This window comes from Heliangelus exortis, chromosome 1 (assembly GCF_036169615.1).
Source record: "Heliangelus exortis chromosome 1, bHelExo1.hap1, whole genome shotgun sequence".
Lineage (NCBI taxonomy): Eukaryota > Metazoa > Chordata > Aves > Apodiformes > Trochilidae > Heliangelus > Heliangelus exortis.
This window is the reverse complement of record NC_092422.1, coordinates 169,712,344-169,740,319: the sequence shown is the minus strand read 5'-3', so window position 1 is coordinate 169,740,319 and position 27,976 is coordinate 169,712,344. Positions and strand designations below refer to the sequence as shown.

The 27,976-nt window shown below is 40.1% G+C and overlaps 1 long non-coding RNA gene across 1 annotated transcript; it reads right to left on the bottom strand.

Moving 5' to 3' along the window:
- Window positions 1-621: 621 nt before the first annotated feature.
- Window positions 622-27,367, bottom strand: LOC139791417 (uncharacterized). Its single transcript, XR_011723917.1, has 5 exons — window positions 27,110-27,367; window positions 18,107-18,315; window positions 17,714-17,834; window positions 10,306-10,406; window positions 622-1,031 (listed from the first exon to the last, which is right to left on the bottom strand). It is a non-coding gene; the product is annotated as an uncharacterized lncRNA (long non-coding RNA).
- Window positions 27,368-27,976: the final 609 nt, after the last annotated feature.

The window sequence follows — 27,976 nt, the reverse complement described above, 5'->3', positions numbered from 1 at the left end:
GAAGGGGAGTCGGACAAGGTGATCTCCAGAGGTCCCTTCCAACTTCAGACATTCTGTGATTCCTCACCCTTGGCAGAAAACCAGGCAGGTCACTGTCCCTGTTTTACCCTGCTTTTTGGAAGCTGAAGAGATTAAAAAAAACACAATTAGCAGCTTGTGAGAATAAACTTTACAAGTCTGAAATCTGGTGACTGTTGGGTCATCACAGTAAATCACAAACTTAGAAAAGATCTGTAACATGGTAACATGTACCAGTTGCTGTACCCAAGTTTGAGACGAGTTCATCCCTCCTGTGATAATCAGCTATTTACTCCCATCATCCCATTTTCTCCTTTACCACCTCACAGCAGATAGATAAACCTGCTGGCCATTTTAATGTGATAAAATATTTTTAGGTTCTAGAACATGATTCCTCACATCACATGTTCCAAAATGTGCTTATCTATATCATTTACACACAGACCTCCCGTATATCACCCTTGCTCATGGTCCTCAGAGTTGTCACAGGTTAAATGAGCATAAGAAATAGTATTCTCCTGTTCCCAGTCCTTTCTTTAGACTCTGCCCTGGAGTGATCATCTTTGAGTACGTAAAGTGCTAATAAAAGAAGCATCATCAGTCTGGAAACTTACAGAACATGCATGTATTTAAGAAACAGTCAGTGTTTAAGAAAATCTCAAAATCTTTGACATACCCATCCCAGATGACCAGCTAGACTAAAAATCTTGAGTGTACATAGGAAAAAAAACCTCTCAGACATCATTTTGCAATTTGACTCTTCAAAATGAATGATATTTTAGTTCTGTGGAAGAACCCTTCTGTTCTTTACAATACTTTAGGAAACATATCTTGCCTACACCTCCCCAGCTTACTCTGTAGCAACATTAAACTTCACTCCTCTTCAAGCACTTTGGAGTTTTCTTTATTTTTGTAGAGAATTATGGAGGTGGCTTTGACTGAATCAAATTATGTTCTGAAAGCTTTTGAAGAGAGTTCAGTGTCTCCAGGCATTCAGAATTATCTTCTGTAGGCTGAAAAAGTTGACAGAAAAGTTTAATCAGGTTTGATCAAAGGATCTTTCTTCCAGGATCCAGATTTCCTAAGTACAGTAGGAATGATCTTATGAAAATTAACACAGTCAGTAATGTAGATGTTTAAAAGGAAAATAACTGTAGGAATTTCTATTTTATTTTAGGAAATTTTAGGAAATCTACATTGCTAAATGTTCAGACATAATTCAGTGCCACTAAATGTCATCAAATCACCAAATGTTTCTATAAATGATTACAATTTCAATGAGATGTCACACTCAGAGTATGCAATTCAAAGACATAAAATGGAAAATAAAAAAGTAGATAACATAACCACTCATAAAAGTAAAAATTAGAACAGACATTGAGGGGAAAATAAACACCATAACTCTTTCTTTATGCAGGGCATTTGTGCATTTCAGTTTTTGCTGTCTGAGATCACAGAACCAGAGAATCATAAAATAATTTGGTTTGGAAGGGTCCTCTAAAGGTCATCCAGTCCAACCCCCCTGCAGTAAGCAGGGACACCCTCAGCAAGATCAGGTTGCTCAGAGCCTCATCAAGCCTCACCTTGAATATCTCCAGGAATGAGGCCTCAATACCTCCCTGTGCAACCTGTTCCATTTTTCCACCTACCCTCATGGAAGAGAACTTTTTCCTAACATCCAATCTAAATCTATTTAAAACCATTGCCCCTCATCCTATCACCACAGGCCCTTGCAAACAGCCCATCTCCAGCCTTCCTGTGAGCCTTCTTCAGACACTGGAAGGTCACTATTAGGTCTCCCCAGAGCCTTCTTTTCTCCAGGCTTAACAAACCCAGCTCCCTCAGCCTGGCTTCACAGGAGAGGTTTTCCAGCCCCCTGATCATTTTCAGAGCCTTTCTCTGGATCCACTCCATCAAATCCATGACCTTCCTGTATTGAGATCTCCAGAGCTGGATGCAGTGCTCCAGGTGAGTACAGCAAATACTACCACTACTAGAGCAGACTAAAGAGGTAGAACCACTGCTCTCAATCTGCTGGCCACACTTCTTTTGATGCAGCCCAGGATCTGATTGGCCTTTTGGACTGCAAGCACACCCAGTTGGTTCATGTCCATCTCATGTTTTTAGCATCCCTGGGGATGCTGTTTCACTTGATCAGCTCCTGATTCTACAGTTGAGATCCTACCACAGAAAGTTCCCATGAAGTCAACAGAGTTCTTTCTGGGCACCACAGCTCAGCTCTGTATTATCAGCTTGAAGAGTACATGTTTGGCTGCTTAGCCATACAAAACAATTCCATTGATTTGAATTAAAAACCTTCTGTGGTGGTTGGAATTATCGCTAACAATTTATTAACAAGCTGAAATTTTGTTTTGAAGTTCCAGAAATGACTGAAACAAATGTTGCTGAAACTTTCCAATTACATATTTAACACATCCATTAATCTGATCAAAAACATTGACATCTTAATGTTTATGTTTTTCTTCAAAAAACTGATATGTTGTCGATCCAGGCTTCCACTGCAGCCGCTCTCTCCCCACAGAAAGATCACAGCTAAGTCTAAATTGCACTTGTTTGTCTTTAATCCTGCAATGCTATAAATTCATTTCTATACCAATTATTTGCACTAAGGTATCCATTTCCAAAAAGTACATAAATTTAAGTCCTCAGATGCTCTGTTGTAGCAAGATCTCTCTGGCTATGTGTGGGAGCTGCTCCCACATTTAGCTATCTGATTTGAGAAATGTCTCAGCCTGAGGAGAGAACAAAAAGCTTTATTCTGAGTCACTGGAGATTGCAAATTTGCAACCAATACTACATATTAGTTTCAAGATAAATCTCACAGGATAGTTCTACCCTTTCTTTACCACAGTGGTTATGAAATTTTTAAAAATATTCAAATTCTCCTGTCAAAACCACTGTGCATACAAAGGAGCATGCAAATAGAAAGAATAAATTCTTTTTTTTCAGTCTTCCAAGCTGTAGAAGTAACTTTTTGAAAGACTCAGCCTCACTCAGGTTAAGGCTTAACCCTGCCAATGGCAGAATTTCCAGAGCTGCTCATGGCCATGAGCTTACTCAAATACCCAAATGAACCCAGAGCAAATACATCACTGACATAATGATGAACTGGTTACTCCTGGGAAAGTGGCAGAGCCTGCACAAACATATCCTCACCCAGTATCTGATTGAATTAGTAAACTTAGTTGTTAATCATCTGTTACACTTTACAAGCACACTGTTCATTATCTGATAATATATCTCCAAAAGAGGTATTGTTCCATTACATTCTATTTGTATATTATTGCATAAGGACATTTTTATGCACTGCACAAGAACGAACTAATTCCTATTTTCCCATAAACTCTTAGCAATTCAGATGCATATAAAATATTTATAGATGCAATGGATACTTCATGAAAGCTTTCTGCAACTGACAAATTCTTAACAATCAAATGCAAGTAATTTCCATATTTGGTTCAGTTTGCATTGCAGCTGACTTTTCAGTGAGTCCTTAAATTTATATTAAATGTTAAACTTGCTGGATGTTTCTTAAAGATTCTTTTTTGGTATTTCAACTGTAAGTACCTAATTTGGTTAGTTAGCAATTAAGTTATCATGCAAGGCTTAATAATTTCAATCATCTTGTCCTCTAAATCATAAAGATTTATGGGTTTTTTTCTAGTCGAAATGTTAGATTATGAAACACTAAAAGGTTTGGGTTGTCTTGAGCTCTTTTTTACCTTGTACACACAACTTCTTCCTAAAAGAGCACATAAGGCACTTTTTGGATGCTCACCTTACTATTATGAAACAACTGTATGTGCCAAAATGCTATGTAAATATTCTTCTTCAATATTTAGTCAAGCTATATGGGAAATTCTACCCACAAACAAAAATATTTTAATATAATCTTTCTGACTATATATTATGAAACTAAGAGAACGTGCTAAATTCTCACTGATGGTAGCTAGTAATAATATTATTTTCTTTCTATAGTTGATCAAATCTCCTACTTATTCTTAAAAAATAATTTAAAAATCAAAATTCATATATTTAAAAATAATTATCATGGCATAGAAAACAATGTATGAAGCAGGGGAAATAGTTGTTTACAAATGCATCTGAAAACCCAGAAAAACAAAGATTCTGTTTAATATAAACCAATCTTTGCATTTCATTTTCAAGCAAAACAAGTGAATCAGCGTGGCTGAACTGTCAGGTTTTAATTGCTCTGAAAGTCTAATGACAAAGGGGTAGAAGTGCCAGCAATTCACATGATTTATTATCTTCCTACACTTCAGTTTCAAGCAAATGTACAGTCCCAGAGGGATTCTCAACCACTTCCTGACAGCCCCTCAGCACTGAATTAATACGCAAGGTAAAAGAAAATGTAATGTAGAGGATCAGAACTGATTAATGGAAGTCATGTCAGCTGTCAGTCCTCTGCAAACTAATTAGGTAAAGCACTCAAGAAAACTCAGTGCTGCATATGAAGGTTGCCAGAAACTTTAAAGGGGATCATAAAATAACAAGTAAATGGTTATTAAGAGAAGAAAAAAAGAAAAAAAAATGTCCTTCAATATTTCATACATATTAATTTGTCCAAGTGATTTCTGCAAAGAAACTGGATATTAATATTACAGAATCTTTCTAAGGATTTTAATTTGAGTTTTCTAATCTCTGGAGTAACTTTTTACTCTGTGGTCTTTTCTTTTTCTCTTTGAAAGAGTTGTAAATCACTACTGAAGTAATACAGACCAAATAATTCTAGTTAAAAATAATCTCATCCACGGTGTTAGAAGTTATGTTGAGATAAACAGATTCATTCTGCCATATGGCAGGACTTCTAAAGACTGAAATATTCTGTCTTGCAACAAATCCACTTTAAGATGCCCAAAAATACAACTCTGTAGACTTTGATGTGCTGTTCCATTCAACCATGTTGGACTTGTCATGTGAGAGGACATAATGTGCCAAGGGAATACCATGTAAATGCTTCACATAGGAAAACCTATGTTACCCAGCAGCCTAAATGTCTCTATACCTGGGAACATCTACAGCCAATACTGCTTTTTTTTTTAATATATTTCTTTCCTGTCCAACAAAGCATCAGTTTCTCTGTTGAAGCCTTCAGTCATAATAGTCACAAATATTATTCTGTGAGAAATTGTGATTTAGTTCAGTCCCTCCATCTATTGAGCAGTTTGAGTTATCACACCAGTCTCATGAGCTTCCACAGTGTCATCACTTATTTTGCAAAGCAGTATCACCTGGTGGTATTTTCCCTATGGAAAGTGTGTTGGTGTAAAAGTGTCAGAGGTCAGAGCTCACTGCAGGTCCCAACTGTGAGCAGAACTGATGCACCTACTCCATCCATATTGCCTTTATTTTTTGATGTATATTCTACATATAATCCTGCCTGAGAATTTTACTGCACTAGTGGAAATGAGAAGCCAAGCCCAGTGTGTCTACACAACTGATAGCCTTTTTCATGCCATGTTTTCCCAGTGAATAGCAGTTGAATCATCCTGAGCTGATGAGGCAGATGGCCACAAGCCAATGGCATCACTCTGAAAATGCTTCTTGATCTGCTTGGTAATTGTTCTTCCTGGGCTTGGTTCAGCTCAGCCACTCAGGAGCTGAGTCCATAAATTTCCTAGTGTCATCCACCCCTGTAGAGTATTCCCAGCTTCATCAATCCCTGCCCATGAATCAAATCCCAGATGAGACACTGTGGTGGGCACATGTGACATCCCACATGGCCCTGATACACTCAGAGACAGTAAAGTATTCAGCTTTGTACCAAAGTTCCAATGCAAACATGTTTGACAGCCTGGTTCTTGCATAATATGCCAAGTCCAATTTCTGCTTAATCTTCCCTGAAGACCACACTTCCAGTACACATCTGGAAAAACTATAAACATAGAGAACAGGCCTCAACTAATGAGTGGGAAATTTTCTTGTAGCTGGTTTTGTCATACCTTTTCTTCATGCTTCATCCCATTATTGTCCTTTTTTGTCCTTTTAGTCTTTCTTCAAGAGATCACTAGGCCACCACACAAAGCCACAGTTTGTAAGCCCAGTTCCAGATTCATATTCCAGGACACTTCAAAGTCCAAGTCATGGGAGATGCCACACTAGAGCAAAATAGTGGCTCCACTGATATGTTTGGTCTTCTGGGATTTTCAGGGGAATTTGCCCCATGGAAGGGGATTGTCAGAGGTACCACCTTCCACATGGGGAACTTAAAGGATACATCCCCTCTGTCTGTAGACATTTCAGTCCATACAGAGAGTCTGGGGATGAAAAATTAGGTGTGCACTATGTTTAGTACTCGTATGTCTGAGAAAGAGCCAGGGAGGTGTCCTCTGAGCTTTTGTTTTGATCAGTAAAGTCCTTTGCAACTGGGGCAAATTACCAGAATGAAGCCTGTGGTATCTGATATGCTGCATTCTAAGGAAATAACAGGTTCATATTCATCTACACCCATACACACTTGGATCAACATCTGAGCCAGACAGTGCCACACCCAGGGATGCTGATATTCTCCATTCAGATACTAAAGTGCCAAGCTGATAGGGGCAGATGTATCCCAGCACATTTTACTTTGCCTTGTAGAGGAGGAGAGAGATGCTGCATGGGCAGTGAAGAAATGTTGTAGCTCATATTTCACAGTGCCACAGCTTTAAACCTTTCTCTCCCATACTTATTCTCCCACAGCAATTTGCTGGTAAAAGAAGAGCTGATAGATAATTGCCCCTGACACATGCCTGTAACCAGAGAGCTCTGAGGGCACCCACAGCCCTCTGAGATCAGGTGATTTAAAGGTGCCAAAGACCTCTTCAAGATCTGTAGGTCTTTGATAAACTTAAACTTAATCCCCATAAAATTTGTTTCTAATTCCTCACATTTTGTGGCAATTAATACCTAATTCTAACCAAACTACACGGTAAATAAAAACTACCTTGCATGGCCACAGATGTGTCAGCTTGAAATAATTAACTCAAACAGCAGAGCAGCTATTAGTTATAGTTCCATCTGCTGATGGATCACTCTTCATTAACATTAAATATAAAAATGTCTCAGAATTACAGAGAAGCCCTGCCCTCTAACCATGGTCGCCATCTTTCGCCAGCATTACCTGACCTCTTCATGGATGACGTTGTCTGTCCTTTGGAAAATAAAAAAAGAGAAGACAGATCAGAACAGCATAACAACCAAGGGCCAGGGCCTGCTCCTATTTTATGATTGACTGATACTGAGCTTCCTGAAGAAAAATCAGGTTTGTGCATGGAAAAAACATCTCCTGTCTGACAACTTGTCAAGCAGAGGCACCCTGCTGAAATGCCATCCCATTAAACCACAAGGACCATACTTCAGCCCTGCAGCTCTCAGTGTGCAAACTCAGTACAATGGCTCTCTTAAACCTCATGAAAAGATCTGATTTCATTTTGCACAGGGAGACTATTACAGCCCCCAGGTCATGCCTGTTGCTGGCAGAGGCTTCAGGACAATGGATGTATAACTGCTGTATGCCTCTGCCTTGATTTTGATTTCCATAAGCAAACCCAAAGTACCAGTCTAAATATCCTGCAGACTTGCTCTTGCACACCCAGGCATGCTATATTCTTCAGGCAGCACATCAGATGCTCTCAGGGTAATTATGTCAGTGAAACTAAGCAAACACTTCACAGCAGAATGAACTCACCCAGGCAATCTATAAAGGATTAGGCAGTTGCCAGTGGATGAACATTTTTCACAGAATAATCATTCTATCTCTAATCCTCAGTCCTGTAGCTTAGGGAAAACCCAGAAAATGCCTTCTAAAAAATGAGCACAAGAGCTAAAAATCATAACTCTTCTGGCTGCAAAAACAGGACTCAGCAGAGCTGTACTGCACATAATATGATCCCTCTCTCCAGTAATGCCACCAATAGCTTGATCACTGTCTTTCTCTCTTTCAGAGGTATTGGTATCTTATTACCTTTCTGCTTTTGCCCTTTCTTTCCAAGATAGTCTATTTGCTAAATAAATTAAACGTGTTCTCATGTTGTTCTTGGTTTTGAAGTCTTCTGCTTTTCTTTCAGAAAAATTCTTTTCTTTCTTTTTCCTAATTTTTCCAAACAAGAAAAGAAATTCTACCATACCAGCTAGAAGGTGGCACAATGAGGACCCATTGACTTGCATCATTTTAAAGATATTGTAGGATCAAAACAGCATTCCTAGACTGTTCCTTGACCAAAAGGAAATAAAGGGTCCTTTTTAATTAAAAAAAAATATTTCCTGAAACCATAATTTCAAGAAGCAAATGAGTTTTGTGGGGATTTAATTCCTTACCAGGACGTATACTTATAATAATTTCACGTTATACTGACTGGAGAGCAGGCTCTTATTTTGAAGAAATCTGTCAAGAAATTAGCAATTTTTTCTTCTAGAGTGAAAAAAATCTCTATTCTGACAATATTAAAGGAAAACCGGATTTTTTTAATAAACAAATTCTTTTTAAAAAGGGGTTAAGGTGCAGCTTCTTGCCTTGGAAAATATCAGCTTTTACCAAAAGCTTTTGCAGCTTTCCATACAAATACTTTCCAAGCAAGAAATTACAGATAGTCAGCTTTTTTTACAAAGGTTTGAAATCTCTTTGGGTTAAATACTCCAAGCAGTTCTATTTCTGGTCTTGGCCATTTTATGAACTTGTATCATGCTCTGGAGAAATACCTCACAAGCTGTGAACTAGTGAATTTTAAGGTATCTACACAAGTCAGTGAAATGACATGAATACCTTTTACAGAGCTGACCTTTAAAAAAAAAAAAAAAAAAAAAAAAAAATGAGCATGTTACAAACTGCAGGTGCATTCAGCAGCATGAATCTCAGTCCATACAAAATACTGACGAGTGCCTAATGAGCTGTAGGAGAAGCAGACCTGAGGGGATATGTGAACCATCACAGCATCAGCCAGGACTCTGCACTCAGGGCTGAAAAAATCAAGCCAGTGGTTGGTGACGAGCTCACTGCCACCCTGCTGCAGGTTTGTCTTCACCCAATTTTAGGGGCCAAGGGTCAGCATGAGAAGCAAAGAGCAAGGAGATGCGAGGCTGGCACAGGGAACAGGGCATCCCTCTCCCTCCTTCCTGCACCCAGGGAGGGTGCCTGTACCCAGCAGACCCAGAGCCTGCCAGCTTCAATCTTGCAACACTCTCTCAACCTTAATAGGCACTTCATTTCATCCTTGACATGACAGTAAGAAACCTCAAGAACAGTTTTAATTTTATCTACTGCCTGCACCTCCTTATGCAGCTGAATAAACTGGACCACAGTACCAAGCCAAATGTTTCTTTTCAGGCAGAATGTGTGAAGCACTTCTTTATCCATGTTTTTAGTTTTGCACCAAAAAAAACCCATGAGATTGAAGGCCTTTAAAATTAAGTAAGGGCACAAAATAAATGACTGGAGTGACAGACAACAGGGGCCTGAAATACACCCAGCTGCTCTGAATTTTGCTAAGCCTTGGCTCTGGCAAAGCTGATGAGTTAGACAAGGCAGGAAATGAAATGGAATTGGACTTAATTTTATTTCATCAACTGCAGCAGATGTTCAGGTGTTTTGATGCAGAGATTCAGGCAAAGATGTTCAAAGGATGTTTATCACAGAAGGTCATCACAGAAGCCTAATATTTGCAATGGCAGCTAAAGGTGGCAGCTAAATAAGATAAATCACAAGATCCAAAGGAACAAAATAAATCATTCTGTCTCGATTAGTGAGACATGGCTGCCACCCCTGCATTTTATTTCCACTTATCTCAGTCTCATTTTATTTCCTTTATCCTAGTCACTAGAATAATCATTTCTTTCTGAAATTATTTGCTCAGTTTAATATACAACTACAAAAATATACATAGAGAACAAAGACAGGGATAAAAATTTTGTTCAGACATAACTTAATGAAAGTCATAATAATATGATGCTAATTGAAATAGAAGCACTTTGACTCCAGGTATTACCCTATTCACTATCATTAAAACATAGCAAGCATATCTATTATCCATAGTGCTATGATACTTTAAAATATAGGTAAGACCTGTATAAATTACTTCTATGGAAAATAAAATTGGAACATTTTCTTTTTTTATCCTCTGAAGGAATCTTATGATACCCTACACTGAGAAAAATTAGCTCTGAAAAAAAAAAAAAGCTGTATTTATTGACCTAAAGCAAATGTCATCTGCTTTTAGGTTCTTCTCCTACAGTAAAACCTTTTACAACAAATTCTGCTATCTGACCTACCTGGAACAAACAAACACTGCTGGGAGTTCAGAATATTCAGGAGGAATGGAGTCAATCAAAGTTGGCAGCTCTCAGAGGAGAATCCTGACCACAGAGAGTACCTGCAAAGTGTTACTGGCTGGTTATTTTTATTGCTACTCAGCATATTACAGAAGATCATGTCAGAAAAGATAGCTTGGGTCACTCAGCCCATGCTCTGCATTCTAAACTTCTCCCTCCATCCTTCTCACTAACACCCTGTTATCCAACCTAAGCAGCTTCCCTGGCAGTGCTGCTGCTGTCCCAGGACTTCTTCCTTCCTGCAGCCCCATGGCACCAGGCATACCTGGGAGCCTTTAAACCCCTCTCAGAGGTACAGTCAGAATGAGACTGAGACCAATCTCTGCCACGGAGCTCTGTAGTTTGATACAATCACACCCTGAGAAATGATGTTCAGTCCCTTCTGTGTCCCTCACCTTCAGCTCACACAGAGGTTCTTCCCCCATATTCTCACCAGCTGGGGGGAGCAGCTGCCTTTTCCAAGCCCATCTGCATGCTCCTCCATCCACAAGCTTTAGATCATAGAGGCACAAATATGCTGCCCCAACTGAGAGGTTTCAGGTCCATTACATTACACACACATCCGTGCAGGAACTTTATACCTTCAAAAACAGTGTCCCTTTCAGCACAACCTACAGCATTTTTTTTCCCAGGTGAAGTGACCGAGTATCAATACATGGAAAGTTATTTAATTATATTTAGAAATATACTAAATACCTGTCAGGTTTTATTGTGCTCTTGTTAGTTTTCTACAGGTAAAAATCAGAGAAGCTCAGTTATCTAAAATTATGGAAGATGCAGAAAAGAACTCTGCACACTTTTTTAAAACACACTGAACACTTACACATCGTACAAAAGTTTTATTGGCCCTTGAATAGAATGAAATTCCAACTTGGTAATAGTTTATGATTGATCTCCAATACAAAAGAGAAGTGGAAGAGCCCTCCAGAGGTTGTCTAGTGCATGTCCAGGCAAGATTAACAACATCCAGGGTTTCTAACTGTTCCAGTTTGAGATGACCAGAATAGAAAACACCTGTCCAGAACACCCCCAGCACCTGCCAGCCTGTTGATGCATCAGTTATAATGGGGAGCAGCTGAGCCTATGGGGAGGAGAGGATGGGTCTGGTGACCCAAATGTACCAATCACAGTATTTCTTCCCAGGGTGCTAGGTATAAAATGGCCCCCAAGAGAGCCCTGTGACTAGTGTGCTAGCTGGGTTGAGACCTGTGTGCTCTAGCTCCTCATTTCCTTGCTGGGGAAGAGCATCATTCACCAGCCGGGTTCCTGTTGCAAGCTGTCACTGGCACCCTGGACTTGGGCATCCCCAGCCTGCTGCCCAGTCCACTGTGGGACTTTTCCAGTGGGGAAGTAATTGCCAGCTGAGAAGGGTGAGCTCTGTATTTTTTGTAATTCACTATTATTGCGTCATTAAGCCTACCCTATTTTTTTTTTTCCAGCCTTAAAAATCTCCCTCCATTATTTCCTTCACTTTCCCCTGGGAGGGTGGTGGGGAATAATAGAGAGCATCTGTCACCTCCTTACTATCTATAACCAGGACAGATTTATTGGTGCCCAATGTGGAGAGCTATTTTTTTTCCTGATGTACAGCTAGGAACCCCTTACTATCATTTAAAAACCACCCCTGCTCTTCTTCATACTAGCACATGTGGATAAGTTTAATTACCTTTTAGTACCTTTGTAGTAGCCTCTGTGTATTTGAGGAGTGTTACCATCTTGTCATCTCTTCTCAGCTTTCTCAGTATTTCCCTCCCAGGCCCCATTTTCTGTTCTTACTGATCTATCCATGACTTAGTGCATTTAGCCACATCAAGTCACAATTTTGGTATTTTTCAGGCAACATGTCTGAATTCTAAATACTGTTCACCCTTCTTCCAGTTGTTTCCACTTTACCATATGCTTGTGAAATAAAGCACCCCTTCTGAAGTCCAGCTAACTAAAATTAGTTTGATTTTTCTCTATCTCTGTTTTCATAGAAAGAAATTTAGTTGATATGGCATATTTTCCCTGATCTATTTTGTCTGTTATTTGTCATTTAGCTATTTTCCAAGCTGTCTGATCACCTCTTCTGTAACTATTCTAGACATTAAACTTGAGCTGACTTGTCTATAATTTCCTTTTCCTTTTTTACTACCCTTAAAGACAGGCAATATGTTTGCCATTCTGAAGTGTCATCCTTTTGCTCTAAGTTTACAACATAACATTTAATGGTTCCAATGTTGTTTCTGTTTTCTCTTTGAAGAAGTTTCAAGCCCATTCAATGTGAAGGCATCAAACATTCAAATACATTATTTCACCATTCTGATGCTCTGGCCTATACTATCTCAAAGCTGCCCACTTCAAAACTTGGCCATTCACCCCATCTGGAAACCTCTCCTGCCTTTTACTTCTTGGAGAAATGCTACTTTTGAAAGAAAGGACCAACCCTGCCTCTTTAAAATTATCAGCACAGCTGAAACTTCTAAGGACTGTTGTTTCATTCTCTCTTCTTTTTATTGTTAGAGGAGACTTTCAGAGGTGTTTATGTCTGTTTCCTCTTTATATATTAATAATTGTAAAGCAATAGATTTTCTTCCTTTTATCAGCCCAAACTTCTTGAGCCAGCTATGCTGCTGTATATCAATATTGCAGTCATGCAAGTTATTCCCTAAAGCCTCTGCTGTGCCAATTAAATAATAATTTTAATTATGTGCTGAGATTTCTATGTCTACTCTTCCTAGAGACATAGTATTAAATATGTGCATCCATAAAGCCTTCTGTTCATTTTTTCAGTATGTTAGCTGCTCTATTTTTACTGCATTTTTGCATTGACCTTGCCTGGATACTGAAGTCTATACTGTGCACTTGTTGGCCTGACCCAGCCCTCTGAACATCCCTAAATAAGTAAATTAGGTTGTAAATTTCTAAAAATTACCTTTTAAATTGAAGGTGGCGGTTGCCATACTCTTTAAAGATATATCAGCCTAATAATGATTTTTGCATGTATTATAAACTTGACTGAACACAGATTCACATGGAAATACCAAAGAATTTTGATAATACAAAATGACTGTCTGCATGTCAGCTTTTATACAGCAGTCACTTGAAGAGTTAATTTAAGTTTCCTGAACAGAAATCCCTGCTGTTGAGAGGTGTGTGGGGGGTGGTGATATTCAATTTATTATATTTCTTACTGAGTTCCACAGTGCTAAATCAATTTACACCAGTTCCCATTGTCTTCCTAAGTCTCTATTGCTTTCTTTGCATCCAATTTCCAAGCAGCCAGGCAAAAGGATTTTAAGGCACAATGTGTTCCTCAGCCAGCAGTCTCTTCAGTGTCCACTAGTGCCTGAATAAAAGATGATGTTGCAGGGTAGGACACTGTTGTAATTCCATTTCACTTCTTTTTGTTTAATTTTTGACAAGCAGTGTTTCCTGATAAAGGCATCCTCCTCTCTGCACATTTTCCCTTTAGATTTTAGCTGTAGGATTTTTCACTTGAAATAAACCAGCACTATATCAAGGAAAATTCTATAAGTAATAGTTACAAACGAAACATGGAAAATGAGAGTAAATGTACAAAATACCTAGGGCTAAATTCTACTCCCAGTTCTCAGTGAAGTTTGATCTGTACACCAAAAAAAGATTTACAACCTCAGGACATGTAACAAAAAAATGGTTATGTCAAACTGAAAGAGCTCAACACAAAGATGAAGGGTTTGATGTTTCAGAAATGGTATCTAAAGTGTTATTGAAGCCACTGAGTTTCTGGGAGTGCCACTAAAAGAAGTGCAAGTCAGCAGTAATGTATTATATAGGCTGCACTGCCAATATTTATTACATGAAAATAACCATTCAACCTACTTCTACTTGTGTGTCATCTACACTGATTCCAACCATATCTTACAAGACATCTCCTGTGATTCAACCTAACAACTTTATCCTGCTCTTCTAACTCATCTTAAGACAATGTGATACAGCAAAATAATCAACTTTGTTGATTTTCCACAGGGATTATTTCTTCAGTCTTCTTTTCCAGGTCTTGAAATAAAGTAGGTAGTAACCATTTACCCACTTCTTTTCCACTGAAAAAAAAAAAATTTTTTTGTTGTTGGTTTTCTTTTGTTTTACTCAAGAGAGACTGAGGTCAGTGATGAACAACAGGAAAATCCTGTTAAAGAATCAATATTTATTCAGGTTTTTTTCATTCACCATACAAGTAAGGTATCCAAAATGTGCTGTTTAATAGTGACCAGTCCCATATAGAAATCTCAGTAATCCATACAGTTAAGTATAATGGGATTTACTTCAATGAAGTCTAACACTAGGCAAGAAAGTGCACATGGTAAATCTTATTACAGCTAAAGAGATGGCTTGAATTTCCTTGTTTATTTTTTAATCCTCCTTCATCAGGAACGATAAATTTTCAGGTGTCTGTTTATTTTTTGGTTTTTTATTTTGGTTGTGATTTTTACCACATGAAAGGAGGGTGAAGGCAGCCCATTTCCCTTTGAAGAGGGCAAACAGCATGAAGCTCAAAGTCCTGCACCTGGGCAGGAACTCCAAGCAGCAGCACAGACTGGGACATAACCAGTTGGAAAGCAGCTTTCCAGAAAAGGACCTGGGGGTCCTGGTGGTCATAAAGTTCAACATGAACCAGCACTATCCTTGCAAAGAAGGTCAACATTATCTGGAGCTGCATTAGGAGAAGCATTGCCAGCAGACTGAAGGAAGAGATCCTTCCCTTCTGCTCAGCACTGATGAGAAGCATCTGGAGTGCTGAGTCCAACTCTGAGCTCTCTGGCACAAAAGGGCCATGGATATACTGGAGTCACCCCAAAAAAGGGACAAGGAGGTGACCTAGGGCTTACAGTATCTGACATACAGAAGAGGCTGACAGAGCTGGGACTGTTCAGCCTGGAGAAGGCTTGAGGAGATTCCATCCATGTGTATAAATACCTCGTGTAGGAAAGAAAATGGAGCCCAGATCCTCCATGGTGGTGCCGAGTGACAGATAAAGAGGCAATGGGAACAAAGTTAAATAGAGGAAATACTATTTAAGCATACAAAAAAATTTTAATGTGAGGGTGATCAAACACTGGATTGTATAGAGAGGTTCTGCCCCTTCCATTGTTGGAGCTACTCAAAACCCAGCTGAAAAACTTCCCTGGGAAAACTGCTCTAGCTGAAGTTGTGATGAGCAAGTTCAACCATCTACAAGAAACTTAGAAAAATCACCTTTATCCTGGCCCAAACCAGGACACTAGGAGATCTCCAGATAGATCTTCCAGCCTCAGTGATGTGACCCTGTGAAGTTATCCATAAATTGACTGAAAATCTAACATTAACTAATCTAACAAGATCTCACTCTATCCATCAGCTTTTGGGCTTAGATCACCAAAGATAATAAAATGCACCGTGAGACACAGGATGAAGTCAATCAGAATAGAATCAATTTTTGTTAACACACCAGGAGGGGGTGCAAGGAATGCAATCTACATTTTCCAGTTTGAGAGTTGTTTTCTGTCCGGTCTTCTCCTTTACAAGCTAACTCTTCATTTCAGACAAATATTCCTGAGAATCCCACTTAATAGCTGCAGATAGGTAAACACCAAACACATCTACAGACATGCAACTACAGCCCTTGCAGTCTAGTGTCTGAAAAATACAAATGGGACCAGTTATCTTACTGCAGATGATGTACAGTGCAATTTACACCATTTGTGTAGCAATGTATTTTGCACAGACTGACAATTTGAAAGCAAACAATACACTTAAAATAAAATGACACACAATTTCAGAGTAAGGACAAATGTGTATTTCCTGACAGCAGCATGCTGACAGAACCAATCCTTTCTAATTACAGACCCTATTTTATAGTTATGATCATAACAGTGAGGTTATGTCCTCCTATTCATCAGATTTTGATCCGTGTAATTTCCATTTCAGTATTTGGGCAGTGAGGGTTAGGTCAAGTAAGATTAAATCTATGATTTCAAAAATTGTTGTTTCTTACAGTGGTTTTCAAAAGTAATCAAAAGTAGCCTCTATTCATTGTGTCCATACTATTCCATATATTAGCTTGCCTGTGGCTCAATTTATAATACAACATACAATTTAGTCTTCATATGGAAATCTCAAAACCTTAAAAAAAATTTCCTACATAAATATTAAATTAGACAAAACATTGCTCCTATACTACACTTGATGCCAGGTTTCTCAAGCAATTTTTGGAGAATAAATTAATGGAAAACACAATGCATACATGAATTATGTATATTATGGATACGAAACCACTTTAGAAGTAACTTTGCAAAGAAATCACTGGACTCTTGCAGCAGAAATTGTTATTTGTACACAGTACCACAGTAGGAGGAAAAAAAATGGACTCTGGTTCCCCTAGCAACACAAGAGAGATGAAATACCACTTATTTCCTTCCCTATGTCATTTGCTTCCATGTTTCTGTCAGCTTCTTTTGAGTATCTACAAGCTGAGGGTCCTCAGACAAATCTTTCTTCAGACTCTCTTGTTGAGTTGAGCTCCTGGGAGCTGGGTCCCCAGGAGGCTCAGGGCACTCCAGCACCCCATGTGCCACCCCAGAGCACGGGTGCCCATTCATCCTGACCCCAGCCAGACCACTTTACCATAACAAAAATTTTCATGCTAAATATCATACACACTAGAGAGTCTTGATGAGGGAAATTCCATGTGTGGCTTCTAGGGGGGGGGGGGGGGGAGTGTGGCAATTACTCCCTTGAGGTCTCACTTGTCTTTTTCAGGACAAGGTGTGCAGCTGAGTGACCTCCACTGCCCTTTGGGTCAGGCTTACCCTAAAGCCAAACCTTCTCTGGGCCTGAACACATCACCTTGCCCCACTCAAATTTGAAAAAAAAGTGGTTAACCTTAACATAAACACTCTTAATGTCAGCTCCATGGTAGTAGACAGCTCTTCCAACTGTATTATTACATCCTGCACAGGAATAATAAAACAATCCTGTCAGCGTCTTCACGTGGGAAACCATTCAGATATATTCTAAGGTATCAGTTTAAAAACATGCACATTCTCCACTGAGGCTTATAACCCCTTGCTGCAAAGGGAATGAACTCTCTCTAATTGATTTTTCCATGCCTAATTATTACATTCTGTGTGTCTGTGACCCACTAAAGTATAATAGCCCTTGAGAGGAAGATGCTCTGTACACGTCAGAATGTGTGTGTATGTATATATATATGTGTGTAGATAGATCTATGTGCACACAGTTCAGACATTCATGTGTCTGAAGACATTTTTTTACAGTATTTATTATACAGTGGTATCCCAATAGAGCTAATAGGAAAAATTGGTGTTTGCAGATTTTATGTATTTACCCTTTAAACTGGAACCAGAGAGACCCTGGGAATTTATCAGTCTCATTTATATTGCAGTCCCCAGTGAGGTACTTAAATTTTCCAAAATTAGCACCTGTAGTTTGGAAATTTAATTCCTACTCTGTAAAGAAAAATCACTGAATTAAAGGCTGTGTTATTGTCTTTGTTTAGGAATTCATTTCACAAATTAAAGTATGCAAAATACAGTGCAAAAGTGAGCAGGGTGAGATAAGAAGCAGCAGCATTCCCCACAGCACTATCCTATTCTTCTTCTGTTGTCAGTCTGGTACATCAGGAAGCTTCCCCTCTATTTGCATTCTCTGTATGTAGCTCCCCACTTATTATCCACCTGGCTTTGGCTAATTATAACATTAGTAAAATAGAGTGCTTTACCTTTTGTGTCAGTTGAGAATTACTTAAAAACAGTTTTATAACCAGTGAGTCATTCCTGAGTGGGCTTCACAGTGAGGGGGCTCAGTCAGGAAAGGAGAGGGTGTCACTGTCTCTGAAAAGATCATCTTATCAGCCTGGGACTCTTTGAATGCCAAAACATCTGAGCAGAGGCAGAGTGAGTGGTTAGCTTGGTGGTTTCATTCCTCTTCCTGCAGCAGGAATATGAGTCAGTAACACAGCAGGCATTTTTTCCTCCTTTGCAGTGAAACTGGCCTAATTTTGAGTGACAAGTGGAAAGGATAATGCTGCTGCAAACCTTGCTGGGTTATTTAATGGCCCTAATCAGAAAAGAGTGCTCTATAGCTGTTGCATTCCTAAAGTACTCTGCACTGTTTACCCCAAGAGCAGCTGTCACTACCTCTTATTACAGGAAAGCCTGCTCAAAGAGGGTCTTTAAGACAGCCAGGGTCATGGTCAGTCTAATCTCTCTTCTGCCAGTCCCAGAGCTGAGCACACCCTGTTCTTCTCACCTCTTCCCTTAGTACACTATTAATGACACAGCTTCACTGAACAGAAATTCGTCTCAGAAAATCAGTGTTATCACAGGGCCAGATGCTTTGCAGATGCTTTGTGGATGGCTCTGTTCCCATGCACTGGACCAGGGCACAGGCTGCTGTTTTCCTTGCATCCATTCCCCATCACAGCAGGAGGCAAACACAGCCAGTGAAATGTAACATAAAGCAAGCAAATAGGGCATCAGTAAAAATCCCACATTGCTCAACATGATGTGCCTGAACTTGCATAGTTTTAGATATGATAGAAAACACCATACGTGATTAGCATTTTTTGTTTGAGTAGAAGCATATTTGACAAAAAAAAAATCATTTGATAGTTTCATGAAAAAGCTTGGGAATATACTGTGAGCAAGACTGAAACACTTTATAATAATCTTTGTGATTCTTTATATATATGCTGTTCTTCAGGTACAGTTCAAGATTTATCCCTGGTTTAATTGTTAATTCTTTATTTTAAGGGAGGCAAGTGGACACCCTAGAAGAAAAAAAAAAGTAAAATCTCACCTATTCCTTTGGGTTGTGTGCTTTCAACCTTGTGACTTGCCTCCTTACAGAAATTTTCCAGAATATAGTTGTGATCATAATTTGATATCAGCTTTTTTTAAGGTAAACTTTTAATGCAAAATTCCAAGAAAATGGAGTGATATTTTCTTGCAAAGCTTCCAAGTTAGAGAAAATGTGGGTTTAGGAAAACTACTTTGGTAGTTTGAGAGCCCCCAGTATCTACGACCCATTGAAGGGACTATGACTATCTCCCTGTGGAGGTTCATAATCAACCCAGCATTTGTTACTTGAGCTTTTGGGTGGCTCTAAAATCTAGTCAGGAGTAAGTTACCTTACTCTTTGAGTATCCAGATTCACTGTTGCTGCATAACAGAGGTTCTCAAGAACCTTGTCCTGCTGTCACCATGTCACACGGGTCACACTATGCACAGCAATCCTATGTTTTCATCATTCATCATACAGAAAACTGCTGAAATTATAAAATTGCTTAATAAGTTACCTGAAGATCCAGAGCAAGGCAAAGCAGAAGGCCCTTTAAATAAGCTAAAAACCCTGGATGTCATCAGTGGGATGTCCCCTACAGTCTGGGAATGCTTTAAGCAGTAATTTATTAGATATTACTGGGGCTTCCTCTCTCCCTTCCCACTACTGAGAAGAAAACTGGTCATAAATAGCAAGGTCTAACAGATGATATGAACAGAAAAGATAACTGGTAGTAACTGGTGAATGCTCAGGCAGATGTTCATATGCTACAGTATTGACTGCAAAGGTGATATTCTATCAGTCCACATGTGTGAGTGCATCCTAGGATCTAAAAAATCCTGTGATTTGCTTTCTGTGTGAAAATTTGTTGTTCCTTTTTGGTGTTTTGCTTTGTTTTGCTTTTTCCTTTAGCACTAATATCAGGGATTTTTGTGTTTGTCATAGCAAGCTTTTTAAACAGTCTGGCATGCTGCCTGGCTGAGACTGCTTGGAATGTATGGGACACCAATGGATCTGGCAGATCCCTTTATGGCTTGGCCTCAGTGATTAATCATGTGGAGTGGTCATTTGGTGAGACTGGGAAGTTTTTCATGACTGATGGATCTGAGCCAGGCTGAAGGAAGCATAAGTTGAGGAGGAACAAGATATAATTGATATGAAATCCCACATTATAGGTTAGGAGATTATGGTCCTAGTGACAAATTCCTTCTCAGGCATTTGCTAGCATTTCTATAGCAGGGGAAAGAGCAATGAATTTCAAGATACCACTGTTTTATAGACATGGCCTCTGATCTTTTTGAGGAGGGAAGCTTTCATAAGCCTGAATGTGGCACTTGTACTACTGCCTACAGTACAAGTATAGATTAGCAAAGAACCTGTACCTGTTGTCCTCTGCACAGATTGATCAGCCAGCCCAGAGTATTACTTGGCTCTGGCTAAACAGCTGCAAAGCCAGATGTTAGAGTGAAAGTTTCTGATGCTTGCCTGGCTTGAAGGGACATCCATCAGCAGAGAACTGAGAGAAACTTCATGCCTGCCTTTGGCACCTGGGGAGTGATGCTGGATGGAGTGCACACTCAGTGAGATGCCAGGACATTGTCCCACAGTCACCTCAAAGCCCACATGGAAAACCAGCATGTGTGACCACTCTGTGGTACCCTGCTGGTGTCTGTGGAGCTGAAGCTGCTGCATGAAGCAGGGTGCAAGAGGGCACTGATAGTTTAGTTGGCCAGGTCACACATACCCATAAAACAACCACAGAGGCAATATGGGAGGAGGAAGGGGGGATTAGGAAAATGAGACATACTGCATATGCAAATCTATGCTAATTGTCATGGCTATGACCCACAAGCTTCTCAGCTGTTTTGCAGGTCATGTCTTGCCATCACCAAGGGCTGAGCCTGTGCTGCTATTAACTGCTCAGAGCTCGAGCTTTGGTACTACTTCTACCAGTCCTGGACATAATTTTTCTACAGGTACCTACAGCACATCTGTGTTCATCACCACTATAAGCACATACTCCTGATGTTCCTGGCCTGCCTCTCCTTCCATTTCTCACGTCTAAATCTAGCTTCTTAATTTCATCCAGTAAATCTTTCTGCTCCCATGTTAAGCATTTTGAGAAGATTTTGGCATATTTGACATATTTCTTTGCTCATAGGACTTCTCTGCAACAAAGTCTATTACCCATGACCAAAGCCACAGCCCATAATTTTACACTGACTGGCTATATAACAGCATATTCCCTCCCTGACCAGCTCCCACATCAGGACTTTCCTCAGAAACAGAAAAAAGGGATGGTGAGTAGAGAAACTGAGTCTGGTTACCTTTAATCTAAGCCTCCTGCAAGTCAGAGTGCTCCCACAACATGGTGAGGGAAAGCTAATTTTCCAGACCTTCTGTATTCACCTGTTTCTGCAACCAGCAGCATGCCATATGAATACCAGATGAGGTGGGTACATATCCAAGAGCTGAGTAGTCAAATAAGTAAATAACAAGGCACATACTTGCAAACATCTGTCTGTCACTGCAAACAAATCCTACTCACAGAAGGTCAGCTCCCCCTCATGCCTAAACATTGCCTCTGCCTTTCTCTGTAGTACTTAAGGACTCTCCTCATCAAACTGAGGAACTTTCTCATTTCAGCACCTGATTTCTCCCTGGAATCCTGGATGGTGAAGCTGGGCAGAGAATTTCTCCCAGGAGTAGGACCCCTAAACACCTTTAAGGATCCAGCCTTGAAGATGAATATCAGACTTGGTTACAGGCAAAGCAATTGCACATGCAACCATGATCTCAGACAAAATGAAGATATTTTCATGTAAATCAGCATATAATTTATGCAACATATATGTATTTGGGGAACAAAAGCAACAGGCATAACTCATCAGCTGTCACAGACTCGTATTCTCAATCTCCCATCACCATGCTCTTTCCCAAAAAATCTTCACTCTGGTAACCACTAAGCAATGTCTGAAAATACATCTCCTGAATATCACAAGCAGATGCATGAAAAATCCACCTCAGTGGACATTATTTTACTTGTTGCTGCTTTTATTTGTGAAAATTCTTAGCTTTTAAACTCTGTGCAGGCTTTGTGACCTGGGATGCAGAGGAGAGATGGTAATGGAGTAAGTCAACTTTTCTGTTTGTTGCTGTTAAGAAAAAATTCCTGTGCTCTCTGAACTGATGAAGTCTGGTTGCCAGTGTTTTTTCGTCTTGTAGTTAACTGCAAACTCTGATTAAAGCTTCTCCTAGGGAACAAGTAATGATAAGAGCTCTGTCCCAAGTAGGCTGTCTAATACATGAGCTCAAGCTTCAGCTTTTCCTTTGACCAGGGCACTTCAAGAGTCTCCAATCTATCTGGCTGTGTACATCCACAAAATTTATAAGAACATTATTGCCTTTGAATTAATTTAATTCATCTTTAATTCAGCCAACAAATTAAAATGTTATTGCTGGTAATGGAAAAGCATGGTATTGTTATATAAAGGTGTAAGGGACCAGTTGGAGGAATCAGATCCATCAGACCCTCTTAGCACTCCAATAGAACTGGTCTGCAGGGAGCAGCACCATTGCAAACCCCCTTCCCCTGCCTCATTGGCATTTCCAAAGGAATTGCTGAAGAGGATGGAGACAGGAAAAGGGGCTGAGTCCAGGATACCATGATAATGATAACACTGAGGATGAAAATGATTGAGGAGCAGAAGGGGCTGAAGTCCATTCTGGCTGCTCAGCCATGGTAACTTAACCACTCTTACCCATTATGAAACAAAGGAGACAGGAATGTAAAATGAAAGGCTGCCTTGGTGGGCTTGGGGAGTTTCTTTTATACCAATCCTACCCCATGGTTTGGCCCATCACTGAATCCAGGAGACGTGATTTTTCTGTGATCTATCTCTCTTTTCTGCTCCTGCTCTCTTGCTTTCTCTTTCTCTTTCCTAAAATCATTAAATAACCACAATTTTTTCCCAGAATATGCAGCTTGAGCATCCATGTATTGTGACTTTTGCTATATAAATAATAAATCTTTATAATTGCACAGCCTGAGCATACATAACAATCAAAATATCTTATATTCAAATAGAGACCTTGAGTGTCATTAGTCCAATAAATGGGTAGATGTCAGTCGAGTTGTCCCTCAGGCTGTCATAGTCAGGTCACCCTCTCTGAGAAACCCAGACCTGGGAGGATTGGATCCAGCCACACCCAGGCTCATCTCTGAGAATGAGACTGGAAAGCAGCAGGGTCCAGTCCAAATCTTGCTGGGTTTCCTGCTCCAGCACATGACAGGGGGACTGAGCTAAAAACCATCAGAGGCTTTCCTTTCTGTCCTCTCTCTCATGCACCTACACATACACACGTGCAAAGGGAGAGGAAAATGTGTAAAAATGCCTTAACAAATGTGAGGAGAGAAACAAACCCTGACAGGGCAGGGTCTCCCCCACCTATACTCTCACCCCTGAACTGCAGCAAACTTTGAAGCTCTTCCCACCAACCTTCAAGCTGCTGGGAATTCCTTCTGCTGCTTCTTTCCACCCAGTGCCTTTCTGCCCACAGTCCTTGGGTGAGGGCAGCATCCCCACTGCAAACGAGACATCTGTTGCTGAGGCAACCTCAGCTGCTACCAGCAGCACTGAACCCTCAAGGACAGATCCACAAAGCTGAAAGATCCTCCTGTCAGAAGAAATACACCCTGGCCTGGGAAAAGATAAAGAAGATCCTAGAAAGCTTCACTTAAGCCTCCCTTGTTTCTTGCCAGCCTGTGTCACTGCAGCTTTGTGTGTATGTAGAGAGAAGTGGAATTAATTTTTTTAAACTAAATCTCTTATTTTCTCACCATAAAAATAGGTCAAGCACAAATCTAAAGGATTTTACTTCTATACATTTTCTGCCATAAATGTAGCTGGTGTTCCACCATTTGTTGCTGCAGTTTCTAGTAATATATTCAATCTCTTTATCACAAGGGATTTCAATACAGCCCCGTAACTACCGACAAGTTTTAGAGTGCTGTCTCCATCCAGTGGTGAAACGTTAAAAATGCTTCTTTCCTGGTGTTCCAGCTTTTCAGCTTTTTTTTCTGCAAAACATGAAATACATTATGTTCCGATTTTACATTGTACAACTGAAAACTGGATAACTACATTGGAAGACCATATCTGAGACCTAGAAAATGCCAATTTCACCTGTAAAAATATGTGGGGTTTTTCGTCATAGAAATCTCAACAGCAAATGTTGTGTTTTCACTCTTATCCTTCTTTAGCTTTCAGCTCTCACTTTGGAAGCTGATATTCTTTCTGCCAACATAACTGTGTCTGGGGACAAGAAAGCAGAGCCTCACTCACCTCCCTCCCCCATTCCTCCTCCTTGAATACAGCTGCATCAATAACCTCCTCTTTCCTAATGGAAGAGAAGAGCACTCCTGGCAGTTCACATTTTTCAGACGTGGTAGCAGCAGAATTCCACTACAGAAGGTGCAGGGTTAGGTGAATTAATGCAGCTTCTCCAGCAGAGACTCAGTAATTAGTTAAGCTCCTGCTTCATTGCCTTTCTCATGCCATTTTAGCAGCCACAGACAGAAAAGAACAAAGTGCAGACAGAGTCAGCTCTGTCTCCAAAGTATGCCAGGTTTATTCCTCACTACAGCAGCTTCTGCTTGAAGCCTTTCCGAGACAACATGCCACAGCTTGACTCTTACCTTGCCCTCCAGGAATATATCCTTGTTTTCCCTTCTCTTTGTTTTTTTGGCACGGCCTCAGCAAACATTTGGTCCCAGACTCTCCTTGCAGAGAAGAGAAAAAATTATTCTGTCTCAGTAGGGCAACAGCAACTTTATCAAAAAATGGTGTGAAAGGTTAATTCAGACGAAAAATGTCCTGTGCCAGGCTCTCAGCAATGTTACATTGACCCGCTTTTTGTTTTGTTTTGTTTTCCCTAATTGCTTTCAAGTATGCCAAGGTCTGGCTGATCTCCAGAAACCAGGAGCAGAAAAGCAGTGCAACTCCATTTCTAAGCCATCTCCTTGGACTACCTTCCAGGCAAAGCTGGCACAGTTCAGACCAAGGGTCTTTACAGTCTGAGGATGCTGCTGAAGGCTGCAGATGCATTCTGTGTTCTTTGTGTCCAGGGAACTGTAGTATGGGATTAGGAAGAAATCAATTTTTTCAATGTTAACTTTCAGCATTTTGAATCTATATATGTTTTTTTGTTTTGTTTCTTGTAAGGTACCATAGCTCTGAAGTTCATAAAAGGAGTTGGCAGTAAAGCTGTGCCTGAGACATTCAGAGAGTTTGCTGCCGAATGCATAGTTGCTATTCCCCTCAGCTGCCAGGTCACAGCCTTGATTCCAGAAAGGTTTGAAAATAGTCTTAGCAGGAAGTTCAGGGAGGTTTGGACCACCTCCTTGTTTTGGATGAGTTCCTATGGTACAGCCTTAGCAAACTTGATCCATCTAAATGATCCTTCTAAACTGAGCAGGATTGGCAAGCTGCTAGGAGCACACACAAAGTTGTGTATGAAAATATGCTGAGAATCTAGATTTAATCTCTCATTAGGCTGAAGTGCAAATCTGGAAGTACTGAGGATAATTCTCTTTTCATTTTTGAAGTGTTAAGGAAAGCTGTTAATTTTTATAGAAGGAAATCTACCTTTCTCAGGAAAATTAGTAGTTTATAATAAAATTAGCAATGAATCATTCTTGCTTTTCGTTTCACACAGATGTCTTCAAAATAGATAATTCAGTTCTTTAAGAAGGCAAGACCGTCTTCTGAAAAAATTTCCTCCAAGTCTCTGGGACTTTTCCAAATTTGGTTCTTTCCAGCTAGATACCCACATATGACACCACTGGCTCCACTGTCAAGGAAAGCATTCAGACTGGAACTGGCTGGTTTTGCTGGCTCTTTGAGGAAGACAGTAGATGCTGAAAGACATCTTGAACTGCCAGATGAGGACACCTGGGAGCACTGTTCTCTGTACAGAAGTTCTGGAAGTCCAACAGCAGCACTACTGGAGCAAACCTGTCCCTGGACAGGGGTTCCTGTCCCTACTGATATTTAGGTGGACCCCACATGTGCTGTACTGCCTAAATAATATGTTTATCTTCTCATTAAAAGAGGAAGGAGGCAAAATTACTTTCCTTGCCATTTTCAAGGAGAAAAGTATGGTGCCAAAGATGGTTTAACTACCAGTTAGTCTGAGAGCTATGAGCAAGCACAGGTGGAATGCAAATTCCTTCCTGAACAGTTTGTATTCAGTGTGAGCAGGACATGCTCTCTTCATAATATTTGCTGCTACCTTCATCTTTTTTTCTCTACTTTAATATATTCATTCTCTTAAAACTTCACTGGAAAGAGATATTTGTAAACACCTATCAGCACTCCTAGAGAATCCCAATGTTCACAGATGTATAAACTCCCATTGATAAGACAGAGACTGACTATGATATTCTGCTGATTTATTCTGCTTTCCAACCTTGCTCCCTGTGGCATACAAATCTTCTGGCCCCATCAGCCTGCACTGACCTGAGAGTTCTGCTCCATATTCTACACAGAAGTAGCTCTGGAGAGTTCACAATGCATTTGAGAAAAGGCCCTGAACTGCCTAAACTCTAATATAAATCATCCTTTATATTCAAATCCTTCAGTATTTGGAATTAGTCATGTACCCTTTGTCCAAGAAGAGAAAATCACAGAAGTCTTCTCACGGAAGAAGACTTCACTCTGAGGAATTTCCAGCCTCCCACAGTTATTTATATTGCTATGACCAGCCTTACAGGGCTTTTCTTAAATTGTACCAGTCATTTTCTGAGTAACAAGAAGAACTTGCAGTCACCAAGAATCACTGGATCCTTGCCTAGTTTTGTTTCTCAGTCATCTCTCTTGCTCATTCTTGTAAATAGCTCCAGAGTCAAGGATACGTAGAGCTGAAGGGCTTACATACCTACCCTAATAATGCAGAGACTGGTGACCATCCCTCTTCCCAGCACACTTCTTAATCTCTGCTAGAGAATCCCTCTAGAAGCTACTGATGATTTCTTCTCTAGTCTAGATATTAACTTTGTGGTTTAGTCTCTTAAAAAGACAATAAAGAACAAGCAATAGCGACCCTGAATGAACTTCCAAAGGATCCCTTCCTTGGAACTGGCTGCATATCTAAAGCAAAGTTTGCTGTCTGTCTTCCAGCCGTGTACTGTGGTCACTGTGCTTTTTCAGTGTATCATTAGCTACAGATTTGGTAAACATTGACTTTTAACCTGTGTCTAAAGGATTAACTTCTTAAAATTGCAGCTTGTGATAAGTAACAGAAACTTGAGAAGGAGAAAATTCTGTTGCCAGAAATCCTTCCTGACACGGCATTATTGCACTGGGAGCTGGAATTTCTTCACTTCTGTTCCAGCATGCCCAGGTTAGGACATACCTATGTCTCTGGAAACTCAGCTCATTGTTGCTCTGCTGCTTTCTAGACACAAAAAACAATTCTGGAAAGCAAGGAGGACAGGACACCCCTTGATCTGGCTGCACCCCCCATCCCTGCCAGCTGTGCATGGCTGGGTCTGTCCTTACAGTTCTTCCTCCTAGGTGCAGGGACTCAGAGAAGCTGATGCTGCACAGTGACTGGGAGGCCCAAGAGCAGACACAGAGCAGCACAGGGTACTCAGTGTTCCTGTGCATGGGTGTACATGAGTTTGTATAAGAGCCAGAAAAAAAGAGGGGATCACCTCAGATGTTCATGAAAAATCCCCAGACTTTTAAAATCTAACCAAATAGAAAAGAAGGTAATTTACACAAGGGGATCTGAAATCAGGGTACCT